At 36.5% G+C, this 20,749-nt stretch overlaps 1 protein-coding gene across 2 annotated transcripts in view; it reads left to right on the top strand.

Moving 5' to 3' along the window:
• Positions 1-1,607: 1,607 nt before the first annotated feature.
• Positions 1,608-20,749, top strand: part of LOC115267628 (neuropeptide CCHamide-2 receptor-like) — a 204,338-nt gene continuing 185,196 nt past the window's right edge. For both annotated transcript variants that reach the window (XM_062855480.1, XM_062855481.1), the window contains exon 1: positions 1,608-2,440. The gene's annotated coding sequence lies outside the window, so the exon portion shown is untranslated. The remainder of the gene's footprint in view (positions 2,441-20,749) is intronic.

Consider the following 20,749-nt stretch of genomic DNA (forward strand, 5'->3'; position numbering starts at 1 on the left):
ACCACATAGAAAGTATTCAAACTAAGTGCAATAAATACATTAAGTGTTTATATCCACTTATTAATAGAAAATCAAAACTTTGTCGTAAAAACAAATTTTTGATTTATAAACAAATTTTCAGACCGGCCATGTTGTACGCTGTCCCAATATGGTCAAGCTGTTGCAATACCAGAAAGAAGCAACTTCAGAGGATTCAAAATAACACTTTAAAAATGATTCTGAAGTTGCCTCCCTGGTATAGCACTAATGAGTTGCATCAAATTTCTAATATTGAAACATTGGAATAGATGTCAACTAAAATCATAGCAAACTTTCGTCAAAAATCGTTGCAGTCTTCTATTGCTACGATTAGTTCTTTGTATAATAAGTTTAAGTTAGGTTAGGGTTAGGATAAATTTAAAAAAAATGTACTTCTGACACGCAGGTGAAAAATAAAGCCTGCAAAAAATCTTAACTGCTACAGCAAATGGAATGTAATATGTTATTAATTAGTATTGATAATAGCTTAAATTTATTTTACCAAATTAGGATGATAGTGTCTTATAATACACAGAACACCTAGATTAAGTTGAAGAATGTAAAAATTGATTGAGATACCAATAAATATTATAAAAAAAAAGTTCTGTCCTATATTAGGGACGTTGGCGAATGTGGGTCAATATTTCCCCCAACCAAACGTAACGTTCCCATTAAATAAGAATACTGATTTTTTTTAAACATTGAAGTCAAACCACAGACAAACAGACGTAACTCTTAGAGAAACTTCATCAACATTTTTTGCCCGGTGTCTTTTTCATGAGCACACTGCCACCTGTTGGTATAACCACGCGAGACACTGTCGGCCATGATGAATCTCGATTTGACGTTTATTTAACACGCACACTACTACACAAATCGCCTGTAATTTTCGTTTGCATCATTCAGCAACGTGTACACTTGCAAACGTCAAAGCGATCGAACACTAGCGCCTCTGGTGGAACGATCGCGCAAATCAAATGAAATTCGAATTGATCGTTAAATGCATGTGTCAAGCCGTTTTGAAGAGTGTTGCGTCTGTTTGTCTGTGGTCAAACTTTGAAATTTATAAATGCCGCGAAATCATTGAAAGAATCTAAATCTAGTGCTAAAGAATCCTTAGTTCACGCAATCATCTCATTGAATTTAATTTCGTTCATCCCTACTTTCTTTCGCTTGACTCACTCCGAAAAACATTCTCCGAGAACATCCCCCGTTTCTCTCGTGGAAAACCCGAACAAGCACGTGTTTCTGTTTTCCTCCGGCGGTTTCTCCGAAGAACCGACAATAACAATGATGCCGTCCGTACGCCCCTGACCTTCGATTGGAAAACGATTTAACCGTCGTCGTCGCGTACCGTCCCGCATGTCTCTCCGAATTTTCAGACCCACTGGGATCGGTTGCCGCAACATTTTTTCCCCAGTAGGCGGTTAGATACCGGGTGGCGGTATTCTGTAATTCCATCCCTGACCATGGATCTGCTCTTCGAAGTGCGAATCGCGCGCCGCCGCCCGTATCGATGGAAAGCGTGACTGGTGCTAACGGTCCCCTGCTGAGTAGTCACCGTGCGTGTAGCATTTGGAGCTGCTGCGATTCAGTCGGTTGCTGACGCTGGTGGAAAACGGTTTAGCTTTTCGCATTTTCCCGCGAGTTGATACCACAGTTAGTAGTATAAGAAGTATCTTGGCGCGTTGATCCGCCTTGAGTAGAATTACGGATTCCTAGGTGCGATTAGTGGTCGTTCAATCGGTGGTCGGTTGTGGCGCGTTCTGATGAGCTGTTGCCGGGTGCGTTTTGGTGGTGGTTTGTCTGGTGAAGGCGAGAGATAATGTTTCACCGTTGGAGTTAAGTGCAATCGTTGGTTCCACCACGCCATCGAGGCCAGGCGAAGAATATTGCTCCCCCCCAAAAGATTGTGTTTATCTTGCAATAAGGAAGAGATCACGCGGAGTGCGCGGGTTATATTCGGGAAAGTTTGTGGTGTTGAGCTGCCAGACCGGGATGTCGAACAGCGGAAGGCAATGTTTCGGGCGGGCCAGTAGTGTGGTGAATTAGATTTGGCGCGGAAATTGTTGAGGATTGGTGCGTTTCTGGTGCGTTGACTGGAGGTTAACTCGCAACAGGATCCGACCGCGACCGCCCGGTCCAGAGCAGTAAATTATTCGTTTATTTGCGTCGAGAACAAGCTTGCCGTCTTGTTGGAAAAAGGGATTGTGGCAAAAGTTTATAATTTAATCTCCAAGCTGGAAATTGGATTCCGACAGTGAGGAAGAGCGGGAGGCAATGCGATTGAGTTGAGTGTTGTGGAATTGTGATAGGTAAAACTCGAAATGGTTTTCCCACCTCAATTTGTGCAAATTTGAGTTTTATACGGATCGCCAGTGAGTTCGGATTAGGAAGTTTGCTGGAATAAGTGATTGTAAAGGTGAGTTATAATTCGTATTTATCTTGTCAAATTTGTTATACAAGAAATGATCAATCTGTTCACATTTCATGTAAAAAGTTTTTTTTTAATATTTTTTTTTTAAATTTGTGTTTGCTTTTTGTCATTCTGCCATTGAAGAAGAACATTTTTAAAACACCAAAAATACATTTAGAGCAGAGTTTTGCAAATTTACTGATAGAAAATATTGTTTATTTTTTTTAGTTTCTGATAAGTTTTACGAGACTGACTAGTAGTGAAAACTGATATCTAAATTATATATTGTAGGGATATAGCGCCCAAACATTGACATAAATGTCGCGAAAAGTGAGATGAAACTGTACACTGAGGCAAACAAACTTAGGAAGAACCCCTTATGATTTGGCGACACTACGATTACTGTTGAAAGCCATAAATTTCACTTATGATAAAGAGGGAAAAATTCAATATCCAGTCGCTTAACAAAATCATAAGTTTTCGCTTATGAATATCATCGGATAAAAACTATGATTATCGTGTATTTTCTCTTATTGAATTCAACTACTAATTCTTATGGAAATCGTTATTGTTATGAATTTCATGGCGCAAGTAAAATAATATTCGTATTCCAATTTTATTGATTATGGATGGATTAATTCTACTCTAAATCATGGCATGACATTGTATCATGGAATTACCCAGTTAGTAAAATTATCGATTTTTCTTGATCGATAATTTGAAACAAAAGGACAAGGAGCGCGTTCGACTCTTCTTTCATTTAAGTTTGCATAAGTGGCCAACATTCTGTGGCAACAAAATGACCGTCAAATTTGCTTCTTGTCACTTTTAATCAATCGTTAAGATCGATTAAGAACGACCGATCATGTTTCTTACGTAATCCCAGATTTGTTGTTGATTTAGGCGGAGAATTCTTGAAATTAGGAAATGAAGGCAATTTGACTTTCTATGTCCTCCAGTTTCGAAAACAGATCTTTGAGTAATGTGTGTTTGTCCAAGCAGCAGCTAATTGTAATCCATACCCTTACTGCAATGACTTTCATAGTTTTCAATTATGATTTTTTCACAACCATGACCCTTATGGCAATCATAAGTTGTAGGTATGAAACGCAAGCCCAACAGCTATAAAATAAATAAACGAGTGATGAAACAGAAAAATCATCCATTCATAAATTACAACTTATGAAAATCCTAAGTATTTTTGCCTCAGTGTATGGATATGGTCAAAATATTGCTCCGTTATTCAATGAAAATGAAAAACTAAAAACTGAAGAAATGCATTCAGTTTCATCCCAAGAGTGACCATTGACACAGAAAAAAAAATAGCAGTAAAAAACGTGACCCAAACAAACATTTTTGCTGTACAACAGTGGAACAAATCACTTTCACGCAAACTGTTGTTCAGCTAGTTCTGTTTCATGGAACCTTTCGTAAATATATTTTTTGGCTGACACAAAATTGACATACTGGAATCGGTCCGGTAGAGGCCGCAGTATTGTGTATACAAATCTAAACTGTTCCCTAAAGATGTTGTAGTAGAATTTTTGGTGGAGTGAGTTTGAAATATTTTTGGCTCTGTTTCCGAATTCATTTTTGTTTAAAATTTTGATACCGTCGATGGGGGTGACAATATTGGGCGCGACCAAGGACGGAGAGCGGCAGCCACAAACCGAGTATTGTGGCGTACTATTGTTGAATATGTCTTGTCTTAAATGTGATGTTGAACAAATAAATGTATGTACCGTACCCCTTTGCTTCTAACTTTTTGAAGATTTTTTGACTCTTTATCTGAACTCACTTATATTTAAGTTTAAAAAAAACTTGTTTTTGACATAACACATATTAAATATTTCCATCGAGTTTAAAACATGTGCGGTAAATGCGAGTCAAATTTGACCTTTCGACCCGTGAGGGGTGCGGATGTTCGAAGCTAATGTAAGTCATAATAACAATTCGGTAACATAAATACTTGAAACAAGTCAAAATGTGATGCAGCGCGTAAAATATTCGTAAAAATTCTATCTGAATTTTACTCAAATTAGAGTTGAATTTAGCATACTGAAAATAAGCTATAAATAACTTTCCATAGCTTTTGAAGTGAACGATTCTTATTCTAACAGGCTTCGAAAAACCTTGATATCCAAAAGTAACGACTTGATTTGAGTCTTTCGCTACTCGAACGTTCGCCCCACCTTACTTTAAGAATTTGATGAAAACCCTAGAAAAAATATGAAAAGAATGTCTTAAAGTGTTCTAGGGTAAGTGTACGAATTATGGCTATAGTACCAATTATTCGCCATAGTTGATTTTTACTCTTTAACGATGTAAATCTTTAAAGTGTGAAAATGAACTATGAATGAAGTGGAAAGCGTTTCAGAATCCCTCATCAATATACAAAATGCTTATAACACAATTTTTTCTAGATGCACCGAAACTGTGTCAAAAACATCAAATTACAAAACAGAAACTGCCCTTGGATGTCGTTTGACCTCTTCATATTGATTAAAATAAAAATAAATAAATATTTGAAGAGATTGAAACGTAATCCTTATGATCTCAATTTTAAACAGATGCTGGATTATGTTAGTAAAAAAGTGAAGCATGCCAAATATACCTGTAAAAAACAATATTTTGAAAATTTACTTAACACAACAAGTCACTCCAAAATGTGGAACAACATAAATAAAATATTTGGTCGATCTAAAGGAAAGCAAACAATTACGGTTAAAAATACTGACGGAGTTTCAGCAACAACGACTGAAGAGTCGTGTAATATTTCAAATACGTATTTTGCAACAGTAGGTAAAAACTTAGCGAAGAACATCCCCGAAACCGGAGATTCGAACCCTTGCGAGAAAATAACAACTGTAATTAACTCAATTTATCTACCTACAAATCCCAATGAGGTATTTCTGATAATCAAAGACTTAGATGCCAACAAAAGTTCTGAGGCCGACAATATTCCACCATCGCTAGCAATTGTTTGCAATTCTCACGGATTCTATCGGAAATGTTCAATACAATGGTTTCAACTGGCGTATATCCAGATTGCTTGAAACTGGCAAAGGTTATTCCAATTTTCAAATCAGGTGATGCAGATTGTGCATGTAATTATCGTCCAATTTCCATGTTATTAATATTCAACAAAATTTTTGAAAAACTTCTTGTTAACAGATTATCCTCATTTTTTGAAACAAATGTTCTGTATCCACTTCAATACGGCTTTAGAAAAGGATGCAGCACCACTACAGCTGTTGTGGAGTTAGTCGACTTTGTTACTAAACAAATTGAAGCCAAACATGTTGTTGGAGGTCTGTTCATAGATTTAAAGAAAGCTTTCGATACATTGGACCATAAAATTCTTTTAAAAAAGCTAGACTGCTAATGGAATTCGGGGTCTTCCGAACAGACTAATAGAAAGTTATTTGACAGGCCGAAAACAATTTGTTGCGATTGATGATGCAATACACGGTGTTCAATTAGTTCGGATACACCATATAACTTGAATTCATTTCCCATCTGTAATTCTGATTTTCAAAGTAAATGTATTTATTGAAAGGTCATATAACACTGATCAAATGCAGCATATGGTTTTTCTACTTTTTTTTATAAGCTTTAGATGTATCTAAAGTTTGTTCGTTCCGGCACGCTGGAATAATTTTCGAAAAGTTGCTCATGCTACAGAAGTCTAAAACGTTGACTTTTGAATTTACATCTCACTATACTAAATTAAAATAACTAAATTATTAGACAAAAGTTTTACACTGCTGATTCAGTGATGATATGGCGATAAATTTGCAAGTTTAGTCAAAATGTGCTTAAATCTACGAAAAAGGCATAAATACATTATATAAAGCCAATTTTGGTTGAAATTTGCCAAAATAGAGATGTAATCAAGTTTTGGAAAAGATAATTATGGGTTAAACTGAGATATAACGCAGCCTTGCTTTTTTACAAAACAAAAATAATTAAAACAGGTAAAGCGACAATTTTAGCAATTTTAACGATCAAGATAAAATGACTCCGTACTTCACCCAATCTGAATCTTTTGATTATTTTATATGGTCATAGGGCCCATATAGCCGAGGCGGTAAACGCACGGGTATTCAGCATGACCATGCTGAGGGTGACGGGTTCGATTCCCGGTCGGTACAGGATCTTTTCGTAAAGGAAATTTCCTTGACTTCCTTGGGCATAGAGTATCTTCGTGCCTGCCACACGATGTACGCATGCAAAATGGTCATTGGCAGAGGAAGCTCTCAGTTAATAACTGTGGAAGTGCTCATAGAACACTAAGCTGAGAAGCAGGTTTTGTCCCAATGAGGACGTTACGCCAAGAAGAGAGAAAGAGATATGGTCATAGTTGCTACCACTAATGCTGAGGACAACAACCTAATTTGATTTAACTTAACACCGTTACTCAATAAAAACTAGATGAAATACCAATGAAAGACGTGCGTGCCGGCCGAAGGAAACTTGAGACACATTTGCAATTATTGAAAAAGGATATAGGACAGTTTATTTCAAAACATATACTGTATTTGATCAGTATTATGTGAGCTTTCAATTAAAACATTCACTTGGCAAATCTGAATTACAGATGGGAAATAAATTCATGTTTATTGTGTATCCGAACTTATTGAACACCGTGTAAGTGAAACACTTGGAATTAACATTGGAGTGCCCCAAGGAAGCAACATAGGTTCACAGCTTTTTCTCATTTATATAAATAATATTGGCAAGCTTAAACTTAAGGGTATTCCCAGACATTACGCTGATGACTCAGCCATATTTCATGAAGTTGAACATGATCTTCGTGTCCTTTTTAATTATTTTTGTACGAATCTCCTCTCACTTAACCTTTCAAAAACAAAATTCATGCTATTTCATTCTTCAAGAAAAAAAAACATCACCAATAAATAGTCCTAAACTGCATCAAACTGTTTTCGAATTAGTTCATGAGTATAAATATTTGGGAATTGTTTTAGACTCAACATTATCATGGGTCAATCACATAGTGAACATTGAGAATAAAGTTTCAGTTCTCTGTGGTGTTATAAGGAAAGTTAAGGCATTTGTGTCGCAGGCTGCACTTCTAAAGTATTATTATGCTTGCATTCACTCTATGATGCAATATCTTAATATAGTTTGGGGGAATGCATGTAAATCCAAACTAGCTAGACTTCAAGTGTTGCAAAACCGTTGCTTAAAACATATTTTCAGTCTTCCTTGATTGTACCCCACAGTTAGATTGTATGAAAATCGAAATCATTCTATCCTTCCAATTCGCGGTCTGTGTGAGCTTCAAACTTGTATATTCGTTCATGATATTATAAATAATGAAAATGTACACAATAATTTACCTATTACATGAAATAAGAACGTACATAATACACGGCAAGCATATCATTTGATTTGCACTCGGGCAAAAACTAATCTTGGCTAAAAAAGAACGACGTTCATAGGACCACAAAAGTACAATTTATTGCCAAATGAATTAAAACTTATTAATAACAGAAACATCTTCAAAATTAAACTAAAACTGCACCTTAAAAGAAAAAGTAATGAATTCATTTAATATGATCAAATCTCCATAAACTTCCTTTTAACATTCTTTTTAGTATTATATCTTGTTTTGTCTCGTCTAAGTCCCTTCAAAGGATTTTAATTCCACTGGGACTTTTGTTGCTGCTCCTTCTACTATACCTTAAGTGTTATGTTATGAAAGTATGAATTGTTTGTGTGTATTAACATTATAAGGTGTCCACTGAGGTGTCGACTGAGCTTTTTGGTGTAGGGGTAGTTGGTGGGCAAAAAAAAAAATCAACGAGAAAAATTTTTGAACAACAGATTACGTTCACAAAAGATGGTTTCGCTCATTTAAACTCGACGTTTTGCACTAATTATGATAGAAATAAATTATTTTCCTTAAAATTTCGGCTTCTTTGCACGTTTTTTGCCATAGTGTACCAGTTATGGCTAATCCCATAAGGAATGCATGCGTATAGTGCGAAAAGGAACCGAAGTTAAATATGTATCCATAACTGGTACAGGGTTCCTATCATTGGCACACGCTGTAATAAATAGGTGTAAAATATTTTTCATCTTTTCAAAAACATTTTTTTTTAAATTTTGTTTAAAAGTGGTTTCTGCAGAAACGAAAAACATTTTCCACCAGGAAAAACATTCAAGAGATTCCTTGATCCTTCCTCTACATGCGTATGATAACTGATTTGAGAAAAAAATTCAAGGTCTTTTACGTTTAGTGGCCCTGCTGTTTGTGAATTTGGACTTGCTAATTTAGGACTTGATGACGGTATGGTGGCACCCCTCCAGGAGGTCGTTCTGGGATTTCTCAGGAATTCCATCCAAGATTCCTTCAAGAAGTCCTGCTGTTTTTCTAGAAAAATATGCTGGGGCTTCTCTAAAAGTTTCTTGTGTTACTTCCAAGGTGTTTTTGATGAGATTCTTCCGGGGGTTTATTTAGAATTCCTTCAAAAGTTACATCTAGCATTCTTCCAGCAGTTTCTGCTGAGATTCCTAAAGAGATTCCGTCTGAGATTCCTGCAAAAGCTCTTGCCAGGATTCTTCCAGGAAGTACTTCCGAGATTTTTGCAGAGATTTTTTCTGGGATTTCTTGAGAAATACCATCTGAGACTACTTCTGGAGTAACAGAATTCCTTCCAAGTTCCTTCCGAAATTTCTCGAAAAAATAATTCCGAGATTCCTCCAGCAATTCCTTTTAGGATTATTCCAGAAATTTTTCTTGATATTCCTCCAGGAATTTCTTGCGTGGTTTCTCCACAAGTTTATTGTAGAAGCCCTCAAGGATTTCATTCTGTGGGGGTTTTGGTGTCCCTCCAGAAATTCCCTCTAGAATCCGTTCTGAAATTCTCAGAAGGTTCCCAATTAGCACCTGCAACATCATCCAAAATGTGACATTCTATGCTTTGGCCCAGATGAGTTATTCTAAAAACACACGCAACTTCCATCTTGTCAGTTGAGTTGCATTTATGTAAACTCCGAATTTCTTAAAGTTGCGGCTTTGTTTCATAGGAATCACAAATTACCTCGTGTTTGACATTGATTCATGGAGGCGGAGCTTACATATTCCGCACAAGGGACAATATGGTCAGCGTGCATTTAGTGTGCAAATATGAAACATCTTACTCTGGTTTGTTTGTTCAATTTAGGTTTCAAATGTGTTGCGGAAAACTTGCGCAATTATGTGCTGGTGTTGCACTGGTGTTGCTGTTACTAGTTTGGTCGTGTTGCTTGGGTTCTTCCAGGAACACCTTTCAGGATTACTTCAAAGATTTCTATTGGGACTTCCGTGATTTCTCAAGGAAGGGGGGGGGGAGATTTCTTAAAAATTTCCGAGAATCCTGCTGGAATTCCATACTAGACTCTCCTAATAGTTTCTTTTGGAATGTTTTGTGAAGTTCAGAAGTATTACTGAAAAATATAACTGAGAATTCCACCAATTTAACCAGGGATTTTTCCGGAGTTTTTCCAGGAGTTCTCTCGGGGATTGCTTCAGGAACTCCTTTCAAAGTTTTTTACAGAAACTTTCTCCAAAATTCCGTCTGGGATTCCTTCCAGTAATTTCATGCGAGGTTCCTCCCGGAGTTCCTTCTGAGATTCTTTCAGAAAGAATCCTGAGATCCTTCTAGGAATCCTACAAGAACTTCTTCCAATATTCCTCCTCTCAATATTTCTCCCTGGGAATTTTTCAGTAACTACTTCTGGGATTGCTTCAAGAATTCCAGGAATTCTTTCTGGGCCTCGGTCAGGAATTGCATCTGAATTTCTTTAGGAACTTCTTCGTGGATTGCTTGGAGAACTTCTTCCGGGATTCCTTTGGGAACTCTTGCCGGGATTGTTCTGGGAAGTCCTTCTGAAATTCTTTCAGAAACTGCTACTGGAATTTTTTCAAGAACTTTTCCAGGATTCATCTAGGAATTCATTCTTTTTTGGTTTCCTCCAAGAGTTCCGTTTGGTATTCTTGTATTTTTATAGTCTGGAATTCATTCAGATGTTTCTAATGAACATCCTTCAAGAGTTTATTAGGGAGTGTTTTGAGAAATTTCTCCTGCAGTTTTTACTTATTACACTCATCAAGAAGTTTCTACATGATTTCTCAAGGAAATACTCCAGCAAATTTAGTATGGTACCTTTTAGGAATCTCAAAAAAGATTCTGAAGGAATCCTAAATAAGCCTTCGGAAGAATCTCAGCAAAAACTCCCTAAGAATTTCACCAGAAAATTCTGAAGAAGCCCAGGAACAAATTTGAATAGAAACCTTGTCTTGGAGCTTTTCCTGGATGGATGCCACCGCGATTTATTATTATTAATCAGCGCACTTTCCCATGCACGCGAACCTTATATGGTCGAGATTCTGCTGAACCGAACCACAGACCATTTAAAAAAAATGAGTTTCTTAACCATTGGGTTAAGCCTGCCATGTACAAATCTAGTAATTTTAACTGCTTTTCGTGGACTAAATTCGCAATTTCTGTCGGCCAGAGAAAATTAAATTGCATCCAACCAGACCGAATTAAATCACAAGGAAAATAAAATTTTCCATAAAAAAAAAATGAAAATATGTCAACAATAATTATAAAATCTAAAAACGTTTTGCCTTTCGCGTACCCCAAAGTGTACTGAAAGGCTATATGTTCACTCAAAAAACGAATTTTTGATAGAAGGCTCGGAGGGTCAAGTCACATATACCAATCAACTCAGTTCGACGAATTAAGATGATGTCTGTATGTGTGTATGCATATGCAAACGCGAATAACAAAATGATAACAAGTTCTGTTACCTGGTTATCATTCGTTTGATAATTGAGTTTGTTATTATTTAGTTTGAATTAAGATCCAATATAACAAAAATGATAACTCAGATTTACTTTTGAATACGAAAATGATAAGAAGTTTAGTTATCATTTAGTTCAAATTGTGTTATATAATATTTTGTTCAACATCAAATTCAGTTATCAACATGATAAAATACAGCTGATTGAGAACTGGTTTTGTTATCAATAAGACAACACTCAGTGCTATTTTACCGACAAAAATAGTAAAAATCTACTTTACCGACATCGTCACCTATTGAAAAAAGTTTCTTATAATTTACATCCAATGTTTTCAACTATTGCGCCCAGGTGGGTCTTAAACCCTGATCGCGTAATTGTCGGTTGCAACCAACGGGACTCATTGAGAGTGAAAGTAATAAAAGGCTACACTTTCTATTACAGTCGCATTGAAGGTGGAAAGTGGAATCTATTCTAAGAATCGAGCTCCATCAGGCTCTTAGTTTTTAAAAAAGCTTTGAAACATGCGTTTGAAAACACATAACATATTTTGTTATCATTTAGTATTTTTAAGTTATCACGATAGACCGAAACTATCGATAACTAAATTTGTTATCATCTGGTTATAATCAATTGAAAAAGTTGAAAACATAAATAACAAAATGATGACACCGATAATACAGTTTATTATCAAAGTGATATCACTTTGTTATCCGCTTTTGCTCGGGATGTGTGTGTGTGTGTATGTACAGTATGATCCATAAAAAATGCGAAAGTTTTGAAAACATTGTTCACCTGCTGCCAATCTATAAACCATGCATTTATCTATCGAATTATATAGTCGATACACTAATTTAACAATGACATAGAAACATTTCTAGAGTATTTAATATTAAACATTAAAAAAAAGTTGAATATAAGGATCTCAAAAACGTCCACGCGTCAGAGACAGTTTTTAAAGGCTGTTATTTTCGTAAAATTCATCTCAGTCACATTCAATTAAATTTTATTTCAAGAACAGCACTTCCATAGCTAGACCTTTTAATTCCGCCATATTTGCTTATTAGGAAAATTACAAGTGGTAGTCGGAATACGTGTATCTGTCAAAGGATAATCAAATAGGGTGGAACTAAAAAAAGTCGATACAAGAAAAAATCTGTCTGGATTGTTTCAGCAACACCCATGAACTGGGCCAGTTCATATTTCCACACTTGCCAATTTGCAAACACTCTTCAAATACCTAACTGACAGGTTATTGAAAGTCGTGCATTACAATCAAATCGGTTTATTCTACTGGTGCCAAGTGTTCGCGTGTGGTGCACTATGCAGATGAGTGGGTGGTTTGCACATTTGACTTTGCTATGCGTGTTGTTTTGTTTGTACCGTGGGTAGGAGGAAAATTGGTACAATTTTGAAATCGAAGCTAATAATTGTTGAAACTGTTAACGTTTCTTTATCGTCATTTACGATATACTGATGGATGAAATAATGGATTCTATAACATTTACCCGAAAACCATTTACCCGAAAGACATTTACCCGAAAACCATTTACCCGAATGTAACATATACCCGAATGCCAAATACCCGAATGCGACATTTACCCGAATGCGACATTTGCCCGAATGCGACACTTACCCGAATGCGACACTTACCCGAATAGTTTATTACTATGCACAAATTATGATTTTGAGAATAAAGTTCACTTATTTTGTTCTATTTAAAAACTGCATGTATTATTTTGTATTGTGGATCAGAAAAGCATTTTGATATTCCTCAAGAACCCATTTTATCAAATTTTCCCTGAAATGATCCGCGATAGGAATTCACAGGGCATATGCTTGAATAAAACTCATAACTGCAGCTTACATTTGTTATGTTAACGCTGTTAGCGTTCACTCTAGATATTTACCCTTCTTTGATTCATATGCTGTTCTTTTGATAAGAAAAGAACAGTTTATGATTTAAAGAAGGGGAAATCTCTGTTTGTAGCCCAAGGTGTCATTAGTTCGAAACGATTAGAAACAGCCCTCGGAAAATCAACATATCATTAGAAAATAATATTTGACAGAAAAGTTTGCAGATTATTCACCAAACAGAACATCCCATTATTAAAAGAAGGAAAAAAATCTTAGATGTAGACTTGGAATCCATCACTCAATCATGTAAGAGTGTAATTCAAAAGAACATCATATAATCGAAATAAGGACAAAACTTATATGCATCCCAACTAACAATAATGGTAGCTGAATAACAGCTTATTCAATCAAAATTTAAAAAATTAAGCTTATGATTGACTTATTCTTCTATTGTACAGCAACTATGTTTGTTCTGCAGTTAGTAGTTCGAACGCCAACAAAATATGCAGCAGTGCAACTCGAAAGAATAGCCTTTGAAGAGAAGAAGGAAAAATCTCCGAAGGATAGGTAATAGCTTGGCCACCAAACAACACCCCAAGCAACACACATGTTATATAAAAGTTACGACAGCGCAAGTTTTGGTTGTATAGAAGTTTATTTTACGTTATTTCAACACAATGTTAGAATTACGTCAAATAAACTTCTATACAACCAAAACTTGCGCTGCCGTAACTCTATTATAACATGTGTGTTGCTTGGGACAGTGATACTATGTCTGTTAAAGAAACTCTACCCCCTTACCCCGAATGCCATCATAACCTCGAATAGGACATTATTCCAAAAGCCATTTCCCCGAATGGGTCATCACCCCAATAGATATGTATAATAGTTCCCTAAAGGATATAGATAGAAAGATGGATTCACGGGTCTCCTATGGAGTTAGTAGTTCGTCCGCAACAAACTAAATAACATTTCAACTCCAACTCGCAAAAGTAGCCTCTTATGGAAAGAATGAATACATTATATGGAGAAATTACCAGTTTAGCCAGTACCAGCCGACCAACTCATCAACAGTTTACGGGTGGACAATGTAAATTCGAAAGAACAGCCTATTTTAAAAAGAAGGCAAATCTTAGAAGAAGTGGATAATACTTGCGGTATGGCTGCCAGTTTGTGATCGTGTATATAAGTAGCTAATTTTGCATTTTTTGGGCGACCTCCTGATTGATTCGGATTGACGTTCGGGCTAATTGGATGGAGCCGTAAAAGAACAGAATATCAACAAAAATCCTTTGATCAAAATAGCATTGTGACAGCCAGTTAGTCCTGTATGAGGGTGCTTGATGATCACTCAGATTATTAGGTCTAACCAAAGCCTGCTATATGATACCGGGCCATAACATATTTGTTATTGACAAATCATATGGGGATCAAGTACACATTTTTTTATTTTTCGGGTAAGTGTCGCATTCGGGTAAATGTCGTATTCGGGTACATGTCGCATTCGGGTAAATGTCGCATTCGGGTATTTGTCGCATTCGGGTAACTGACGTTCGGGTAAATGTCATTCGGGTAAATGTCTTTCGGGTAAATGGTTTTCGGGTAAATGTTATAGAACCGAAATAATGTCATAAGTTCTACGTATTTCATTGGGATTGGGATACAATATAAAAAAATCTCTTAGCACGGTTTGATTGGCTATCAAACGCTGGCTTTCCTTGTTCGAATCATGCCCAAACCACTCGATATTCAAGAGAGTCAATGTATATCTATAGAAATTGGAATTCCTCTTTGAAGCAAAACCTAAACCCACAAGCAATAATGCCGCTTCTATAAACAGGATTTCTTGAATGGACTAATCACTGATTGAAACCCTCATTTTCTCATACCTCCCTCCTTCGCGCTTGTCCACCGCACCTATATATGCTTGCTAGCCGAGATGATCCTCACTCGCGAGCGGTTTTCCTTTTGCACCACAGAGAGATCAGCGAGCTCGTTAGAGAGCTCTAGCTACATACCTATCTAGACGTTAACACATGTATGATAGAATGTTTTTCCACGCGAGTGTTTTCCCTTGTGCCATTTACTGTCGAGTGCGGCTAGTAGTGGCGAACAGCGCCAGCCAGCAGTGCCAGCGGTGGCAATTGAAGTTGTGGAGAGGATGCACGAGAAAAATAAACCACTCGTCATTGCGGGTTTGGGGGTGTGTGTGTGTGTGTGCGTGTGCTACACTTCATATGTGACCATGAATAGAACAAACCGAACAAATTGTTTTTGAATGATAACGGACCAAGTGATGAACGATGAGTTATGCATTGAGTGAAAAATTTATGTCAGAGTGTGATCACGTGCCGGTGTGCTCCCAGCTTACTTCCTTCGACTTGCTGAGTTGTCTGGCGGTGCACAGTGGTTGACACAATTTCGATTTTGGGTTGTCGGTCGGACGTCAGTTATACAAAATAAGGACTTCTAGGAGGATTCCTAGAAATTATCAATCCAATCTTGATGACAAATTTCAAGCGTCTTCTAGAAACTCAGGATAAATCTAACATGGAGAGATAACAGAGATAAAAGAAAGAAGGAAAAAGAGACAAAGGAAAAGGGATAGAAGAAGAAGAAGAAGAAGATTAGGAAGAAGAAGAAGAAGATTAGGAAGAAGAAGAAGACAATGAAGAAAAATAAAAGAGAGAATAAAAAAACGGAAAAAGAAGAAAAAGTTTTTTTTAACTTTTTAAATATATTAATTCTCTAATACACAACAACAACGGGGTATGGTTTGAGCATTTTTGTATTTTTTCTTGCCTGGGCAATCCAAACTTTTATATTTTTAGCTGAAATTTAGGACTGTTTTATATATCTCAAAATGGTTTTTGGTGTTTTTTAAAACTAACATTTTTTTAAATCATTAAAATATTGATGTTTTGGTCACCTTTCAGATGTCATTATTCCTTTTGTATTTATTCGCAACAATTAACGTATTTTAAATTTTTCCTCAATTCCTCAATCATTCTATTAAAGTAAAAGAGTTTAAGGGAGTTAAATACACACTTAAATAATGTTCCTAAAAGTTACACCGAAAATAAAATTCTTCGTGAAAAAAATAAAAATAAAAATATTTTAACATATATCACAAAATTTCAAAATGTTTTCATCTTAAAAAATCGGTATACCAAAATTCATCCAGACTTCCACAGATAAGATGAAGTTATGCTCTACATTCACATAAACTCGCACCACCGAGCGCAGAATCGGTAATATTGTGTCGATATTTTTAGAGACGTACGAGCTGGTGGATTGATTTTTACGGTGTTGTTAAACATTGCTTCCGACGCGTCGAACGCGACCAGAGTCAGCCAGTGACGGCCTTCATTTTTCACGATCCATCGAACTGACGAAAATGGTAATGGACTTGGAATTTGTGTGTGTTTTTTTTAAATTTTTCGCGATGCCATCGCAACGCAATGCAATGGGCATCTCGTTTCGTTTCTTTTGATTGCGGAAACAAACTGAACAAACTATGCGGTTTGCGGTCGCTTGCGATGGGGTTGTGTTTACTTTGCGGTCGGATGCACGAAATGTATTGTTGGTTTCGATGGAAATTCTGTACGGTCATTATGTGCTGAAGCGTGCAAATATTTACATTTTTGTGTGCACTTTGCCATCAAAGCAGCTTTGGTGGAGGCGCATGGTTGATCGTGTTGGTTGTAGTCACGGAACACGAAAAATTAGGCATTTTATGTGTCTCTGACAGATTTCGGGCTGCTGAATCCGAATTCGGGCTCAGATTTGCTCCAGCACGTCACAATTTTGAGCTATACCTCAATTTATTGGGCAAAATATGCGAGTTTGGGCTTTTTTTATGGCAAGCCATTAAACATGGAAATATTTTATTAAGCAATCAAAGGGTAAATGGGTCAATTAACATCTAAATTATCGACTCATGCAAAATACTTTGTTCTGCAAAATCGAATTTGATGTGAATTTAGCGGCCCAAAATCTTTCGGAGACACAAAAGTTTGCTCTTGAAACAGACTAATAGTTAATTCAGTAACACATTTTGAAAACAACGTATAATCAATGGTGTAGTATTGATTATACGTCGTTTTCAAAATTTGTTACTGAATTTTTGTTTCGTTGTGTAGTTTTTTTTTTAATTTCAATTGAATGCATCAACACATAACCAGTCTTCTAACCTGACTTATGGGCGTATTAAAAAAACCTAATTTTCTTCTTAGATTGAGATTGTGTCTTCGAAAATGTTTGAGGATATTTGAAGGACTTTTGAAAATACGCTGAGAGTAATATTCATCGCCAATCTATGTTAGATGTCAGATAATTTAAACTTTCCACAAACCTTATCTTCTCATTTTTTTTATTTGTCTGTAGAAAGCTGCAGTTTCATGCCTCAAAAGTTTCGGAGTAGCCCAGGTTGGTCAAATGCGTCTAACTATTTTTTTTTTCGAATTTTTATTTTTCATCAATTTTCGCAAATGAAAACATTTTTTGAGATTGTTTATACCAAAAATAGAATCTAAGTACAGGTTTCAATGCAAAAACTACGCATGATTTTTTTTCGAACATCCAACCATACTTTAGTTACACAGAGCTAAAAAAATCCCGATTCTTGCGTTGAACTGAAAATGGTTCATTGTAACAATATAGGCTTTTATGAACGGTAAGACGGTGTAAGACTTCGATTATAGAGGTTGATATGTAGAATAATTTGAAATTTCAGTTCATTTTCTGCGTGGAAGAGCTATCGAAAGCATCAAATAATCCTATACTACTGAGAATACTTGGAAGATTTTTTGACTAATACTGATGATTAGAAGAATTTTGGTAAAAGTCTTGAACGAGTTCTGGATACTTCAGGAAGATCTTTGATAAACTCAAATATACATTCAGTGAGGATTCTTGGAAGAATTCTAGGAAAAGTTTTAGCAAAACTTCCAAGAACGATTAATTCAGCCAATCCATAGAAAAATGATGTAGTGCAACTCCGATTGTCGTGAAACTTGGTGGGTTCGTAGTTCTTCGATTTTGTTTTCCTCCCCTGTTGGGGAAATTAAGCCCCTGCGTCCAATAAGCTGAACTTTTGTGGCATCTTCAAAAATAATCAGACCCGTATTTTTTAATTTCGTTATTGGGGTGTCCAATTTTCAGATAGGGTGGTCCTGAAAATAAAGGTTTTTTAAAACTAAATTTAAAAAAAAACATAACTTTTGAACCAGTTGATCGATTTAAAATATACTTAAAAATACGTTGAAGGGGTCAAATTCTGTTTTGGTTTGAAAAATATGCATTTTTTAAGTTTTTTTTTAAGTTTTTATGGTCTCGGGACGAGACCAAAGGAGTATCCTGGTTTTATATTTTTATCAAAATGTTCATGAAATTTGGCGTAACATATAAAAAAAAATCAAAGATGAATGTTTTTTAGTTTTTCAGATATGATTTTTTGAAAATAAAAGGCCAAATATTCCCATACACATTTTTTTTAATTTGATTATATTTTGCATCCTTATAAAACAATGGATACCAAAAACATCAAGAATCACTCAAAAAGCAATACAAGCTAAAAATCACCAGGAATCCCTAAATAAAGCCTTTGGAGAAATTTTGGTGAATACCTCGTGAAATCTAGCCAAATTCGTAAATAATGTTTCCCATGAATTCCTGAAAGATTTCTTCAAAGATACTCCTGAAGGAATTATACACGCAGAAAAATGAGGCTTGTTTAAAACAATAAAACGCATGGTTGATTTGAAAACTGAGCATTTACTTATTCCAAAGTTATATTTATTTGTTCTTACTCAGAGTTTATCGATCGAGACAAACAAATCTCATCACTTCATATTTCGTTAAAAACTTCATTTGTTTTAACAAAATGCGGACCACAAACATGGCCCGGAAGCATTCACACATCTTTAAAATTCTTACTCCACAACGCCACAACGAGGAAAGTGTAGCAAGTCCATCACCCCAACTTCCAAGTGCAGTTTTGGCCGTGATGGATAACGCGCAGGTACTCAAGACAGCATACACAAAAAGTTGGTCGGTTTCGCCTTTTCGCCTTTTTTTTAATTCGATCTCCTTTCCATCCGCTTGCCGAGTGTCTAAGAATAGATTTCCGAGCTGCCGCTGCAGCTGCCGTCACCAACACAATTACATTCAGGCTTTGTTAGTGGCAAAAATACAGTCGTTTAAAACAATCCGTTATTTTATATTAAAACTACCAAACTTTTTGTTCTAACAAACTGTCAGAAAATTCGGCAAATGAAAATATTTGTATTATCAAACAATGGAACAGTTCAGTTTAAACTAGAAATCAGTTTGTCGCTATAGTAAACTGATTGATTGATTCACAACGAGCTTTGCAATTTTTTCAATCCATTTTAAGGTTTTTGAATTTTAAACCTCCAGAAAAATCTTGAGAGAATCGCGCTACAATATTCGTTGGTCAGTCGGTTTTCTCGATAGGGCGATGGAAGTGCGAGTGAAAAATCCGGGTTCAGAATCGCGCTACAATATTCGTTGGTCAATCGGTTTCCACGGTAGGGCGATGGAAGTGCGAGTGAAAAATCCGGGTTCAGAATCGCGCTACAATATTCGTTGGTCAGTCGGTTTTTTCGGTAGAGCCATGCAAGCGATAGTGTGGAATGCGGAATCAGATTAGCTTGAGAATTTTCGAATGGCTGACAATTTTCAGGTAAGAGTGATGGAAGTGCGAGTGAAAAATCCGGGATCAGAATCGCGCTACAATATTCGTTGGTCAATCGGTTTCCACGGTAGGGCGATGGAAGTGCGAGTGAAAAATCCGGGTTCAGAATCGCGCTACAATATTCGTTGGTCAGTCGGTTTTCTCGATAGGGCGATGGAAGTGCGAGTGAAAAATCCGGGTTCAGAATCGCGCTACAATATTCGTTGGTCAGTCGGTTCCCACGGTAGGGCGATGGAAACGCGAGCACGAAATCCGGGATCAGTGGTCATCGTGATCAAATAAATCATAATCGTGATGAAGACCGCGACGTGTATTTCCATATAACTAGTGGATCATATCACCTAACAGAGGTGGCTCCTAGATCCACACCTTACCCTACCCTACTAACCACCATTCCTTCCCGTGACAACTGTGGGGATGCTGTGGATTCCACGGTTTCTAGTAGCAACGGTTGTCGAACTAACATTCCTTCCCTTTCCTGATGACCGTAAGGACGTGGCCAGCGCCGTTATTGACTTTAAATAGCTGAACTCTCGAATTGTGCACATTGAGAATGGTTAGCTAGTCCCAAGCTTTCACATTCATTGGCTCTCTGTGCAACTTCGATTGTTCTGGTCAATCACGGAGTAGCAACTACGATGTGTACGGTTATCTTTGCTTTTGCTTTGCTTTGCTTTAAACCTCCAGAAAAATCTTGAGTAATTCACGTTGAACACGAACCTGGACTTAAGCATTCATGGGAGAAATAAACAGGTTTGGGGAAGGTTGGAATTAAAATACTCGAGTGTTGACATGTTGATTAAGCTTCAAAATATCGTTCACAAAACCCCAAAATCAGCGCAACCACGCTCATTATGTGCCTGATCAGCGCGGATTTGATGCCATTCATTATCAAAGTCAAATACCAGCCAAATACGGGAGAGTT

Source organism: Aedes albopictus, chromosome 3, assembly GCF_035046485.1.
Source record: "Aedes albopictus strain Foshan chromosome 3, AalbF5, whole genome shotgun sequence".
Lineage (NCBI taxonomy): Eukaryota > Metazoa > Arthropoda > Insecta > Diptera > Culicidae > Aedes > Aedes albopictus.